We start from the raw sequence: 13,112 nt of genomic DNA, 5'->3' as shown, positions 1-13,112 counted from the left end.
GCCTTCCATTCACCTCTGATGTCATCTCTTTCCCATCAGTTCTCACCCTACTCCTCCTCACCTCCTTGATTCTTCAACCCTTTCTCATCCTCTGTGTTAACTCAAAATGGTTGTTTTGAACAAGTCTTTTTACAGTCCACAAGAAGTTTATTCCAGAGTGTGATTTCTTCACAGATAAAGTTTTGCCGCAAAAACCATAATGCAAATAGAGAAGCGAACAAAAAAGTCATCTAAAATAAGCAGCATACTTAGTGATTTCATTGATTTACATGCAGAAGTAAACTCCTTTCCCTGTCATAGACCAGGAAAAAACATCTGCAGAACAGTATTAATTCACACACCACACTTTGAGTTACATTGCTCTACCCCTTCCCACTGGCCTGCAAATTTCATTTCAGTAACAAATTCATGGGATAAAGTGAAACAGGCTAACAGATCAAGGAGAGTTAGGGAGGGACTAGAGTTTTCAGGGAAGAATTGTGTTAGAAAGTGACATATGAGTTGGTAAGAAGCAGCCAGCCAAGCAGAGATCTGGAAAAAGAATTTTCAGGTAGAGAAAATAGTTGGTACTAATATCCTCAGGTGGAATATGAAAGTTAAATAAAAATATAATTCAAAAATATACATGCACCCCAATGCTCACTGAAGCACTATTTACAATAGACAAGACATGGAAGCAACCTAAATGTCCATCAACAGACGAATGGATAAAGAAATGCAGTATATATACACAGTGGAATATTATTCAGCCATAAAAAAGAACAAAATAATGCCATTTGCACAGACATGGATGGACCTAGCAGTTATCTTACTTACAAATAAAACAGATAGAGGAACACAAATATTATAGGATATCACTCACATGAGGTCTAAAGTTTAAAAAGAATTATGTAAATGAGCTTATTTACAAAATAGACATAGATTTTAAAAACAAACTTACTAAAGTGGAGACATGCAGGTAGGATGGATAAATTAGGAAACTGGGATTAATATATACACACTGCTATATAAAAAACAGACGATCAACAAGGACTTTGTTGTTGTTGTTCAGTTGCTAAGTCATGTCCAGCTCTTTGCAACCCCACAGACTGCAGCATGCCAGGCTTCCCTGTCCTTCACTATCTCCTGAAGTTTGCTCAAACTCACGTCCATTGAGTCAGTGATGCCATCCAACCATCTCATCCTCTGTCTTCCCCTTCTCCTCCTGCCCTCAATCTTTCCCAGCATCAGGGTCTTTTCCAATGAGTCAGCTCTTCACATCAGGTGGCCAAAGTCTTGGAACTTCAGTTTTAGTACCAGTCCTAATGAATATTCAGGATTAATTTCCTTTACGACTGACTGGTTTGATCTCCTTGCAGTCCAAGTGACTCTCTAGAGTCTTCTCCAGCACCACAGTTTGAAAGCAACAATTCTTCGGCACTCAGCTTTCTTTATGGTCCAACTCTCACATCCATACGTGACTATGGGAAAAACCATAGCTTTCACTAGACAGATCTTTGTGGGCAAAGTAATGTCTCTGCTTTTTAATATTCTCTCTAGGCTGGTCATAACTTTCTTTCGAAGGAGTAAGCGTCTTTTAATTTCATGGCTGCAGCCACCATCTGCAGTGATTTTGGAGCCCAAAAAAATAAAGTCTGACACTGTTTCCACTGTTTCCCCATCTATTTCCCATGAAGTGATGGGACCGGATGCCATGATCTTCGTTTTCTGAATGTTGAGCTCTAAGCCGACTTTTTCACTCTCCTCTTTCACCTTCATCAAGAGGCTTTTGAGTTCCTCTTCACTTTCTGCCATAAGGGTAGTGTCATCTGCATATCTGAGGTTATTGATATTTCTTCTGGCAATCTTGATTCCAGCTTGTGTTTCTTCCAGCACAGCGTTTCTCATGATATACTCTGCATAGAAGTTAAATAAGCAGGGTGACAATATACAGCCTTGACGTACTCCTTTTCCTATTTGGAACCAGTCTGTTGTTCCATGTCCAGTTCTAACTGTTGCTTCCTGACCTGCATATAGGTTTCTCAAGAGGCAGGTCAGGTGGTCTGGTATTCCTATCTCTTTCAGAATAGTTTAAGCCAATAAGTTTATTTTTTTAATATAAATTTATTTTAATTGGAAGTTAATTACTTTACAATATTGTATTGGTTTTGCCATATATCAACATGAATCTGCCATGGGTATACACGTGTTCCCTATCCTGAACCTCCTTCCCTCTTCCCTCCCCGTACCATCCCTCTGGGTCATCCCAGTACACCAGCCCCAAGCATCCAGTATCATGCATCAAACCTAGACTGGCGATTCATTTCAAATATGGTATTATACCTGTTTCAATGGCATTCCCCAAATCATCCCACCCTCGCCCTCTCCCACAGAGTCCAAAAGACTGTTCTATATATTTGTGTATTTTTTGCTGTCTCGCATACAGGGTTGTTGTCACCATCTTTCTAAATTCCATATATGTGCATTAGTATGCGTATATTGTCACCCTGTTCATTTAACTTCTATGCAGAGTACATCATGAGAAATGCTGGACTGGAAGAAACACAAGCTGGAATCAAGATTGCCAGGAGAAATATCAATAACCTCAGATATGCAGATGACACCACCCTTATGGCAGAAAGTGAAGAGGAACTCAAAAGCCTCTTGATGAAGGTGAAAGAGGAGAGTGAAAAAGTTGGCTTAAAGATCAACATGTGTACCTGTGGCGGATTCATTTTGATATTTGGCAAATCTAATACAGTTATGTAAAGTTTAAAAATAAAATAAAATTAAAAAAAAAAAAAATAAAAAAAAATAAAAAAAAAAAAAATAAAATGAAAAAAAAAAAAAAAAAAAAAAAAGATCAACATTCAGAAAACGAAGATCATGGCATCCGGTCCCATCACTTCATGGGAAATAGATGGGGAAACAGTGGAAACAGTGTCAGACTTTATTTTTCCAGGCTCCAAAATCACTGCAGATGGTGACTGCAGCCATGAAATTAAAAGACGCTTACTCCTTGGAAGGAAAGTTATGACCAACCTAGATAGCATATTCAAAAGCAGAGACATTACTTTGCCAACAAAGGTCCGTCTAGCCAAGGCTATGGTTTTTCCAGTAGTCATGTATGGATGTGAGAGTTGGACTGTGAAGAAGGCTGAGCGCCGAAGAATTGATACTTTGGATTGTGGTGTTGGAGAAGACTCTTGAGAGTCCCTTGGACTGCAAGGAGATCCAACCAGTGCATTCTGAAGGAGATCAGCCCTGGGATTTCTTTGGAAGGAATGATGCTACAGCTGAAACTCCAGTACTTTGGCCACTTCATGTGAAGAGCTGACTCATTGGAAAAGACTCTGATGCTGGGAGGGATTGGGGGCAAGAGGAGAAGGGGAAGACAGAGGATGAGATGGCTGGATGGCATCACTGACTCGATGGACGTGAGTCTGAGTGAACTCCGGGAGTTGGTGATGGACAGAGAGGCCTGGCGTGCTGCGATTCATGGGGTCCCAAAGAGTCGGACATGACTGAGCAACTGATCTCATCTCATCTGATACTGTATTGGTGTTTTTCTTTCTGGCTTACTTCACTCTGTACAATAGGCTCCAGTTTCATTCACCTCATTAGAACTGATTCAAATGTATTCTTTTTAATGGCTGAGTAATATTCCATTGTGTATATATACCACAGCTTTCTTATCCATTCGTCTGCTGATGGGCATCTAGGTTGCTTCCATGTCCTGGCTATTATAAACAGCACTGCGATGAACATTAGGGTACACGTGTCTCTTTCAATTCTGGTTTCCTCAGTGGTATGCCCAGCAGTGGGATTGCTGGGTCCTAAGGCAGTTCTATTTCCAGTTTTTTTTTTGGTTTTTTTTTTTTAATTGGAAAACATTTTAATCAATCCCACAAATCTATTATTACTTTGAAATGTCTTTCAAATATTTAAGGCATTTGACAGTTTCTTCTGCCTTTAGTAGTATTTCTTTGTCCATGATAGGAATCTTTTTTTTTTTTTTTAAATTTTACATAATTGTATTAGTTTTTTAAGGAATCTCCACACTGTTCTCCATAGTGGCTGTACTAGTTTGCATTCCCACCAACAGTGGAAGAGGGTTCCCTTTTCTCTACACCCTCTCCAGCATTTATTGCTTGTAGACTTTTGGATCACAGCCATTCTGACTGGCATGAAATGGTACCTCTTTGTGGTTTTGATTTGCATTTCTCTGATAATGAGTGATGTTGAGCATCTTTTCATATGTTTGTTAGCCATCTGTATGTCTTCTTTGGAGAAATATCTGTTTAGTTCTTTGGCCCATTTTTTGATTGGGTCGTTTATTTTTCTGGAATTGAGCTGTAGGAGTTGCTTGTATATTTTTGAGATTAATTCTTTGTCAGTTGCTTCATTTGCTATTATTTTCTCCCATTCTGAAGGCTGTCTTTTTACCTTGCTTATAGTTTCCTTTGTTGTGCAGAAGCTTTTAATTTTAATTAGGTCCCATTTGTTTATTTTTGCTTTTATTTCCAATATTCTGGGAGGTGGGTCATAGAGGATCCTGCTGTGATGTATGTCAGAGAATATTTTGCCTATGTTCTCCTCTAGCAGTTTTATAGTTTCTGATCTTACATTTAGATCTTTAATCCATTTTGGGTGTATTTTGATGTATGGTGTTGGAAAGTATTCTAGTTTCATTCTTTTACAAGTGGTTGACCATTTTTCCCAGCACCACTTGTTAAGGAGATTGTCTTTAATCCATTGAATATTCTTGCCTCCTTTGTCAAAGATAATAATAATAATTAAGCTTAAAATAATTAATTGTATAGTACTCTATCTGTACCTAATACAGACATATATAGGCACACAATTTTAACATATTCTTACTGCTATAAAGGATGTGTGCTTAGTCAGTCATGTCCAACTCCTTGTGATCCCATGGACTGTAGCCCACCAGGCTCCTCTTTCCATGGGGATTCTCCAGGCAAGAATATTGGAGTGTGTTACCATTTCCTCCTCCAATAGGCCATTAGGGAAGAGGAATATGGGGAGAATGAAAAGGAGTAAGGCTTTCTCCAAAATCATGTGAAATAAGCATAGAGTCCTCTTGGCTCCAGCTTGAGAATCTTCTGGTGGAAGGGGTATGAGACACAGATTTAGCTCTTACCTTCAAGGCCCTCCATGTCTACATCCTTTTGTCTTCTTTTTTGATTTGGGCTGTGGTTCACTAGTCCTGGTTGGCTTAGGAGGGGCTTCTGCTCCATGGCTGCTTTCTCTTTCTGGGCAAGTCAGATCTGTGGCAGGAGTTTTCTGCATTTCTTTCCAGGGTAATGCTGGCACATGCACTGGACGCCCACTAGTTGAGGTAGTGCCGTGTAATCAGTCCTTTGTCTATCACACCTCCGACCACCCGATGTTTCAGTTGCCGCTCCCAGTTCAACACTTGACATTGCTTGAACAGCTTCTTCAGCTCTGTTCACGGCCAGCTGATCTTTCCACCCGCAGCAGCCATAGCTGCACTATGGTTGTATAGTGTAGGATGTGCTGCTGCTGCTAAGTCGCTTCAGTCATGTCCAACTCTGTGCGACCCCATAGACGGCAGTCCACCAGGCTTCCCCGTCCCTGGGATTCTCCAGGCAAGAACACTGGAGTGGGTTGCCATTTCCTTCTCCAATGCATGAAGGTGAAAAGAGAAAGTGAAGTTGCTCAGTCATGTCCGACTCTTAGCTACCCCATGGACTGCAGCCTACCAGGCTCCTCTGCCCATGGGATTTTTCAGGCAAGAGTACTGGAGTGGGTTGCCATTGCCTTCTCCAAATGTAGGATGTGGAGTACTACAAACAATAAAATACACCATAGTCTTTATTACAAACTCTATATAGCCAGCTGAGTTTCACAGAATACTTTTGTTGATTTTCTCTGAATTCCCGAATCCATAGCCAACCTGTTATTGCAACTGATGAAGAAGTAAAGTTGTAAAGAATGTTGGTTCATATTCTTATTTAATGAGTAAGATAAAACAGCAAAGACGTATTTCAAAACTTCATTCATTTTATGCTGAGAGATGTTCTTCCTTATTTGGAAAATAATTTTTAAATCCAAGAAGACTATTTCCTCTATTTTTTGTACTATTCACAAGGTAACTACTACGCAAATGAAAAGCTATTGCATTTGCTCTATTATTAACACTTCCTTCATCACCGTGTTTAGTCTAGTTCAGGAATCAATAAACATATTCTGTGAACAGTCAGATATGTTAGGATTTGAATGCCATATATATCTGTATCAGATATTCTCCTCTGTGTGTGTGGTGTGTTTTTGTTTGTTTGTTTGTTTAGTTTGTTTGTTGTTATAACCTCATAAAAATGTAAAAAGCATGCCTAGCTCTGTAGCCATGTAAAACCAGGCCTGGGCTGGTTTTGCTTCATGGTTTTGTTCTATGTTTGTCAAATCCTGATCTAGACAATCGATAAAACAACAAATCAAATACACTTTGATTTATATCATTTGCCAGTTTCTGTGCTGTAACTACTTACAGCATGGCCAATTTCAAGTTACTAACATGACGGCAGTGCGTGTGGCGTCGGGAAGAAATGCACAGTAGAGCATCACTTGTCTTAGCCTGCTCAAGCTGTTGTAACAAAATGCCACAGCCTGGGTGATGTGAACAATAGAAACTTATTTTTTCACATTTTCAGAATCTGAGAAGTCGAAGACCAAGGTGCCAGCTGACTTGGTTTTTGGTGAGAGTTTTCGTGGTTTGCAAGCAGCCCCCTTCTCTCCGTGACCTCATGGGGCAGAAAGAGAGAGTGCTAGATCTCTGCTGTCTCTTTGTTTAAGGACACTAATCTTAACATCAGGACCCCACCCTGATGACCTCATTAAACCTTAATTATGTCCTTACCTATCTCCAAATGCAGCCACATTGGGGTGCAGGCTTCAATGTATGAACTTGAGGACACATTTCAGTCCAAAGAACCATTACACAGCAATTCTATCACACACATGGAGGATCACAGGCAACAATAGTAAAATATAGAAAAATAATTAGGAAATGGTGACTTTTCAGTATTCATTACCTTTGTTTTAATATAGTTTACTTAATTGTATATTTGCATCATTTAACATGGGCTATATTAAACTGGCTGTCAGGATGCCTGAGAAGTTCATGACATGTTCTCACAGGCCATTCTGAGCAAATTCCAACCAGTCCCAGCACACCCTAGCAAAGCAAGTTAGTTCCAGAGCTGGTTCTAGAATCCATATTTTTGTTTAATCCAGTGTTCTTTCTTCGCCCTTAAGCAAGTTGTCAAGACAACCTTGTCAGTACATGTACTACCTAAGTAAGAATGCTGAAGAGACAATATTTTAAATCATAATAGAAGTTTTATTAATCATAATAGAATTAAAATCATATTAAAATCATAATAGAAGTTTTTACATATAGATGCAAAAATATAGATTCATATATTAATACATCCCTATCAAGATTAAAAATAAAGAAATTTATGACAAGACAGTTTTCAGTAGGAAAACTGAAAAAAATTAACAAAAACAAAACTCTTGAAATAGAACAAAGGTAAAGACTACCTACAATGGAATGGCTGTTAAAAGGGGCATAGAATCTCACAACAGCAAGAGAAATCAGAACATGAAATGTTACATTTAAAGGTTTGAGAGATCACTGTCAACAGGAATTGCTAGCTAAAATACACTATTATATTCTCAAAAAAAAAAGGGAAATGCAATCAAACTATTGTGCCAAATAGGTTTTTTTTTTTTAATTTCCTCAAGCTTTAAAAGGTATGGAGACTAATAGATTTTAATCCCACATCCTATAAATCCCTGACTTACTCATTATGCACAGAATTTCTGTACTAATTGACTTTTTGCTTTCTTGACTATCCAGAATATTCTTGACAATATTTTGATTAAGTATTAAAGAAGTATTATGGGGCTTCCCTGGTGGTTCAGTGGTTAAGAATCCACCTGCCAATGCATGGGACACAAGTTCGATTCCTGGTCCAGAAAGACAGATCCCATATGCCTCAGGGAAACTAAATCCACATGTGACAACTACTGAAGTCTGTGCCTCAAGCAGTGCTCCACAATAAGAGAAGCCACCTGAATGAGAAGCCCACATATGCAACTAGAGATTTGTTGTTGTTCACTCGCTAAATCATGTCCAACTCTGCGACCCCATGAACTGCACCACGCCAGGCTTCCCCGTCCTTCTCTGTCTCCCTGAGTTTGCTCAAACACATGTCCATTGAGTCAGTGATGCCATCCAATCGTCTCATCCTCTGTTGCCCCCTTCTTTTCTTGCCCTCAGTCTTTCCCAGCATCAGGGTCTTTTTCAATGAATAGTGCCAGCTAATAGAGAAAGTCCACACACAGCAATGAGGACCCAGCACAACCAAAAATGAAGAAATAAATAAAGGTATTATAAACCAATATTTTCCCAAATACCTATGTATTCCAATCAATAAAGGACACATTATCAAACAATTGGGGGCTTCTCTTGTGGCTCAGATGCCAAAGAATCTACCTGCAATTCAGGAGGTTCCATCCCTGGGTTAGGAAGAGCCCCTGGAGAAGGGAATTGCAACCCATTCCAGTATTCTTGCCTGGAGAATTACATGAAAAGAGGAGCCTGATGGGCTACAGTCCATTGTATCACAAAGAATCAGACATGACTGAGTGACTAACACACACTATAAGACAATACACCCAAAAAATGTAGTTGTATATCAGAATTTGGGAGGGATGGATCCCAAGAATCTCTATTTTTAACAAATGCTGATGGTGACTCCAATATAACTAGGCCAGTATCTGCTGTCAGACAACATTTGAGAACTCTTAGCATAAATGAAAAAATTACTCTAAAGATCATGCAGTTCAGCAAGCTCAATATTTCCTATTCCTTTTCTGGGGGTCCTTTTCAATCTTATTTCTATCAAACTTTATACTAATATTTTGTTTCAGTCCTATGGACAATATGAACAAAATGTAATTTCACTAGTTTTCTCATAAAAGTTAGTAAGCCAAAACTGTAAGCATATGCTATTTCTCCAAACTGTTTCCAAACTTTCCTTTCTGTTTCCTTTGCAAATTCTTGAATTTTTTTATCTCCTTTATCAAATTTGCTTTCAGGAAAGGATTAGATAAGTTTATTCACACTAACACAGAAACAGCTAATATGAGGGCAACCTCAAGTTCACTCTCTCAAATGCTAAATTCCATCTCATCAACAAATCCTATCAACATCATGATGTATCTATCCAAGAAGCCAACCACTTCTTGTGACTTTTTCCACTAGAACTCTAATGAGGCCACCAGCCTCTTGTGCACAACTTTTATAATAGCATCATAATGGATTTTCTTGGTTATGCCTTTGTCTGCCATCACTCTCTTCTCAATATACACCTCAGAATGACATTTGGAAGCTATAAATAAGCGTATCATTCTTCTGCTGGAAACTCTTCAATGGCTTCCTGTCTTACTCAGGGTGAAATCCAAAGTCCTTACTTACAGTGGTCTACAAGGATCCCACATGATCCCCTCTACCACATGTTCTGTCTATTACGACAGAACAACACCTTCTCTGACCAACCCATGTAAAACAGCACACACATGCTGTATCCCCCCAGCATTTCTTCCCACTCTACTACATTTCTTTTTCAGAGCACTTGTTATTTGACACATTACATCCATTACTGTCAGTCTCCCCCACAAGAAAATAAGCACCATGAGAGCAGCGATTTGTATTCCTCGATTTTGTTCCCTATAGTTTCCCAGTACCTGCCAGAGTGTCTGGTATGTACTGCTGCTGCTGCTGCTGCTAAGTCGCTCCAGTTGTGCCTGACTCTGTGTGACCCCATAGACAGCAGCCCACCAGGCTCCTCTGTTCCTGGGATTCTCCAGGCAGGAATACTGGAGTGGGCTGCCATTTCCTTCTCCAATGCATGCATGCTAAGTTGCTTCAGGTGTGTCTGACTCTGTGTGACTCTATGGACAGCAACCCACCAGGCTCCTCTGTCCACGAGATTCTCTAGGCAAGAATAGTAGAGTGGGCTGCCATTTCCTTCTCCCAGGTATGTGCAGTAGTCATTAAATAATTGTTGAATATAAATGATTGAACAAGAGGTAGTTTTTGTCACCTTTTGACAGGCATTTCTCTCCACCAACTGCCTGCTGGTTCTCCATCGACCCCAGATGGCCACCCTTCAGCACACTGGATTCCTCTCAGTCATGCTGGCTTCAGAATTTGTGGGGCCCAGTGCAAAATGAAAACACGGGACCCCATGTTCAACATTACTATTAAGAATTTCAAGATGGCAAGAGCAGAGCATTAAACCAAAGGTGACGTCTTCCTAAAGGCAGGATGCTGTGTTTGCTCACCCATGAAGCCAGCCTCCTTCAGTTCCCTGTATCTACCACACTTGCCCTTCTGGCCCTGCAGGCTGCCTGACCCACCTTCCCCTTCTCCCTAATGTAGAGGTCCCAGCCTATCCCTCAGTGAGGTATTTTGAACTCCCTGGGTTAGATTAGACCCTCTTGCATTTCCATTGAGTATTACCTCTTTCATAACACCTTCACATTGTTGATATACTGTGTTGATTTTGGTCTTCTCTGCTGGCAGGTAATGTAGCTCCTGATGTATTATGTAACTGCATTCCTACCACAGGACCTAGAACCCAGTAGGTACCAATAATTCCTTGTTAAACTGATTAAATGAGGAACAACTTGCTAGTTCTGGGATTTTAGATACTATAAAGTGAGGCTTGCAAGGTATCTTGATCATCAGGGAACTCCCAGGCCATGTTAAAATTGGCTATGGTTGGAAGAGACTAGGACTCAAGCAGTCTATTGAGCATTTCTGCCTCAGGCCTAGGAAGGTGTGGACACAGGACAGAGTAAGTCATCAAAACTAATACAGCTTTGGGCAACCTTTGCAGTGACGCATGTAACAGGACAAATAAGATGTTAAATTTAGGAAAATGAAAGCCTGAGAAGAAGACATATAAAAATCAACAGTATCCCCAAGTCATGTTGAACCTGGGACTGCCCTGGTGGCATCTTGATTAATACACAGGTGGGACCCATAAGAGGCAGCCAAGCAGCAAGAGCTCCTTGGCAGTGATGGTGAAGGAAAGTTATGACCAACCTAGATAGCATATTGAAAAGCAGAGACATTACTTTGCCAACAAAGGTTCGTCTAGTCAAGGCTATGGTTTTTCCTGTGGTCATGTATGGATGTGAGAGTTGGACTGTGAAGAAGGCTGAACGCCAAAGAATTGGTGCTTTTGAACTGTGGTGTTGGAGAAGACTCTTGAGAGTCCCTTGGACTGCAAGGAGATCCAACCAGTCCATTCTGAAGGAGATCAGCCCTGGGATTTCTTTGGAGGGAATGATGCTAAAGCTGAAACTCCAGTACTTTGGCCACCTCATGCGAAGAGCTGACTCATTGGAAAAGACTCTGATGCTGGGAGGGATTGGGGGCAGGAGGTGAAGGGGACGAGAGAGGATGATATGGCTGGATGGCATCACTGACTCGATGGACGTGAGTCTGAGTGAACTCACAGAACTTTCACAGAAAGTATAGAAATAGGGTAAAGAGACATGAAAGGCAGAATGAGAAAATATAAGCAGAGTTGTAAGGGAGAGAAGTGAGAAAGAGTGAAAAAGAGCCAATTCTTAAAGAGAAAAGCTGAATATTTTACAAATTTTATGATATTCACCAATTCTCAACTCTATTGTATTAATTACACAATTGTAATTACTTACATTGTAAATTAACATAATTTAACTGATACAGTACAATTAATACAATTTCTTTAGAATTACATAAAGAAATTCACACCTGGATAAATCATTTTTACAATAGAAAAAAATCATTATTTTATCATCATTTATAAAAGAAATGGATCAATCTTTATAAAACTTCAGATAACCAAAGGAAACAATAAGACTAAACAAAGCAGTCAGACTGACAAGCATCACCTATAAGAGAACACTGACGACCACAGCACAGCAGCAGACCTGGCCGCATCAACAAAAGGGAAGCTGGGAGACTGTAGAATAATAGCTTTAAAATACAGAGAGAAAATAACTGACAACTTAGAATTAAATATAGAGGTAATTATTCAAGAATAAGATTGAAACAGTCATTTTCAAAGAAAGAAAGACTAATATGTTTACCACTAATAGCTCTCACTGAGGAAATTGCTCATGGATACCCTCTGACAAAAGAAAAGCAAGCCAGAACAAAAGACGGACAGGAAGGAAAGAATGGTGAACAAAGATCTTGTGGATAAATCACATCAACAATAGCTAGGCAATATAATTAGTTAAGGTAATAACCAAACAAAATAGAACTAAAATTCTGAAAAAGGTAGCATGAAAGAGATTGTTGGACTTCAAGCATTCTATGTATGGTCTATTCAGAAGAAGGACAAAAATACTAATGTTAGATTTTGTGATGCTCAGTTTGGATATTAAAACTTTAAGGATAACAACCAGAAAGAGAGAAATAAAATGGACAATGTCAAAGTCAGTGAAGTAATAAACACATACTAGGAATGATAACGGAGAAGGCAATGGCACCCCACTCCAGTACTCTTGCCTGGAAAATCCCATGGACCGAGGAGCCTGGTAGGCTGCAGTCCATGGGGTCGCTAAGGGTCGTACACGATGGAGCGACTTCACTTTCACTTTTCACTTTCATGCATTGGAGAAGAAAATGGCAACCCACTCCAGTGTTCTTGCCTGGAGAGTCCCAGGGATGGCGGAGCCTGGTGGGCTGCCGTCTATGGGGTCGCACAGAGTCGGACACAACTGAAGTGATTTAGCAGCAGTAGCAGCAGGAATGATAAAAACCTAATTCTGAAGAGTAACTTTTTAAGGCGACGGAGAGGCCATGTCAGTGGAGTGGTACAATGCCTCAAATAAGTCTTGTAATTTCTAAAATGGATGTTGGTCGCATGGTTACTTCTTTTAATTTTGTGTCTTTTCACTTGTCTAAAATACTTAATTAAAAAATATTGTGAAGTAATTAGCCTCCAATTAGAATAAATTAAAAAGACAACATTGTAAATCAACTACACAATAATAAAAATTTTTAAATAAATAAAAATATG

The 13,112-nt window shown here is 39.7% G+C and overlaps 1 protein-coding gene and 1 pseudogene across 2 annotated transcripts in view; both read right to left on the bottom strand.

Moving 5' to 3' along the window:
* The window catches only part of NELL1 (neural EGFL like 1), a 1,034,994-nt gene that overhangs the window by 634,037 nt on the left and 387,845 nt on the right, over positions 1–13,112 (bottom strand). The window lies entirely within an intron of this gene.
* LOC129652597 (uncharacterized protein C11orf98-like) lies at positions 5,130–5,666 on the bottom strand (annotated as a pseudogene).

This window comes from Bubalus kerabau, chromosome 5 (genome assembly GCF_029407905.1).
Source record: "Bubalus kerabau isolate K-KA32 ecotype Philippines breed swamp buffalo chromosome 5, PCC_UOA_SB_1v2, whole genome shotgun sequence".
NCBI classification, from domain to species: domain Eukaryota; kingdom Metazoa; phylum Chordata; class Mammalia; order Artiodactyla; family Bovidae; genus Bubalus; species Bubalus kerabau.
This window is presented reverse-complemented; position numbering and strand designations above follow the sequence as displayed.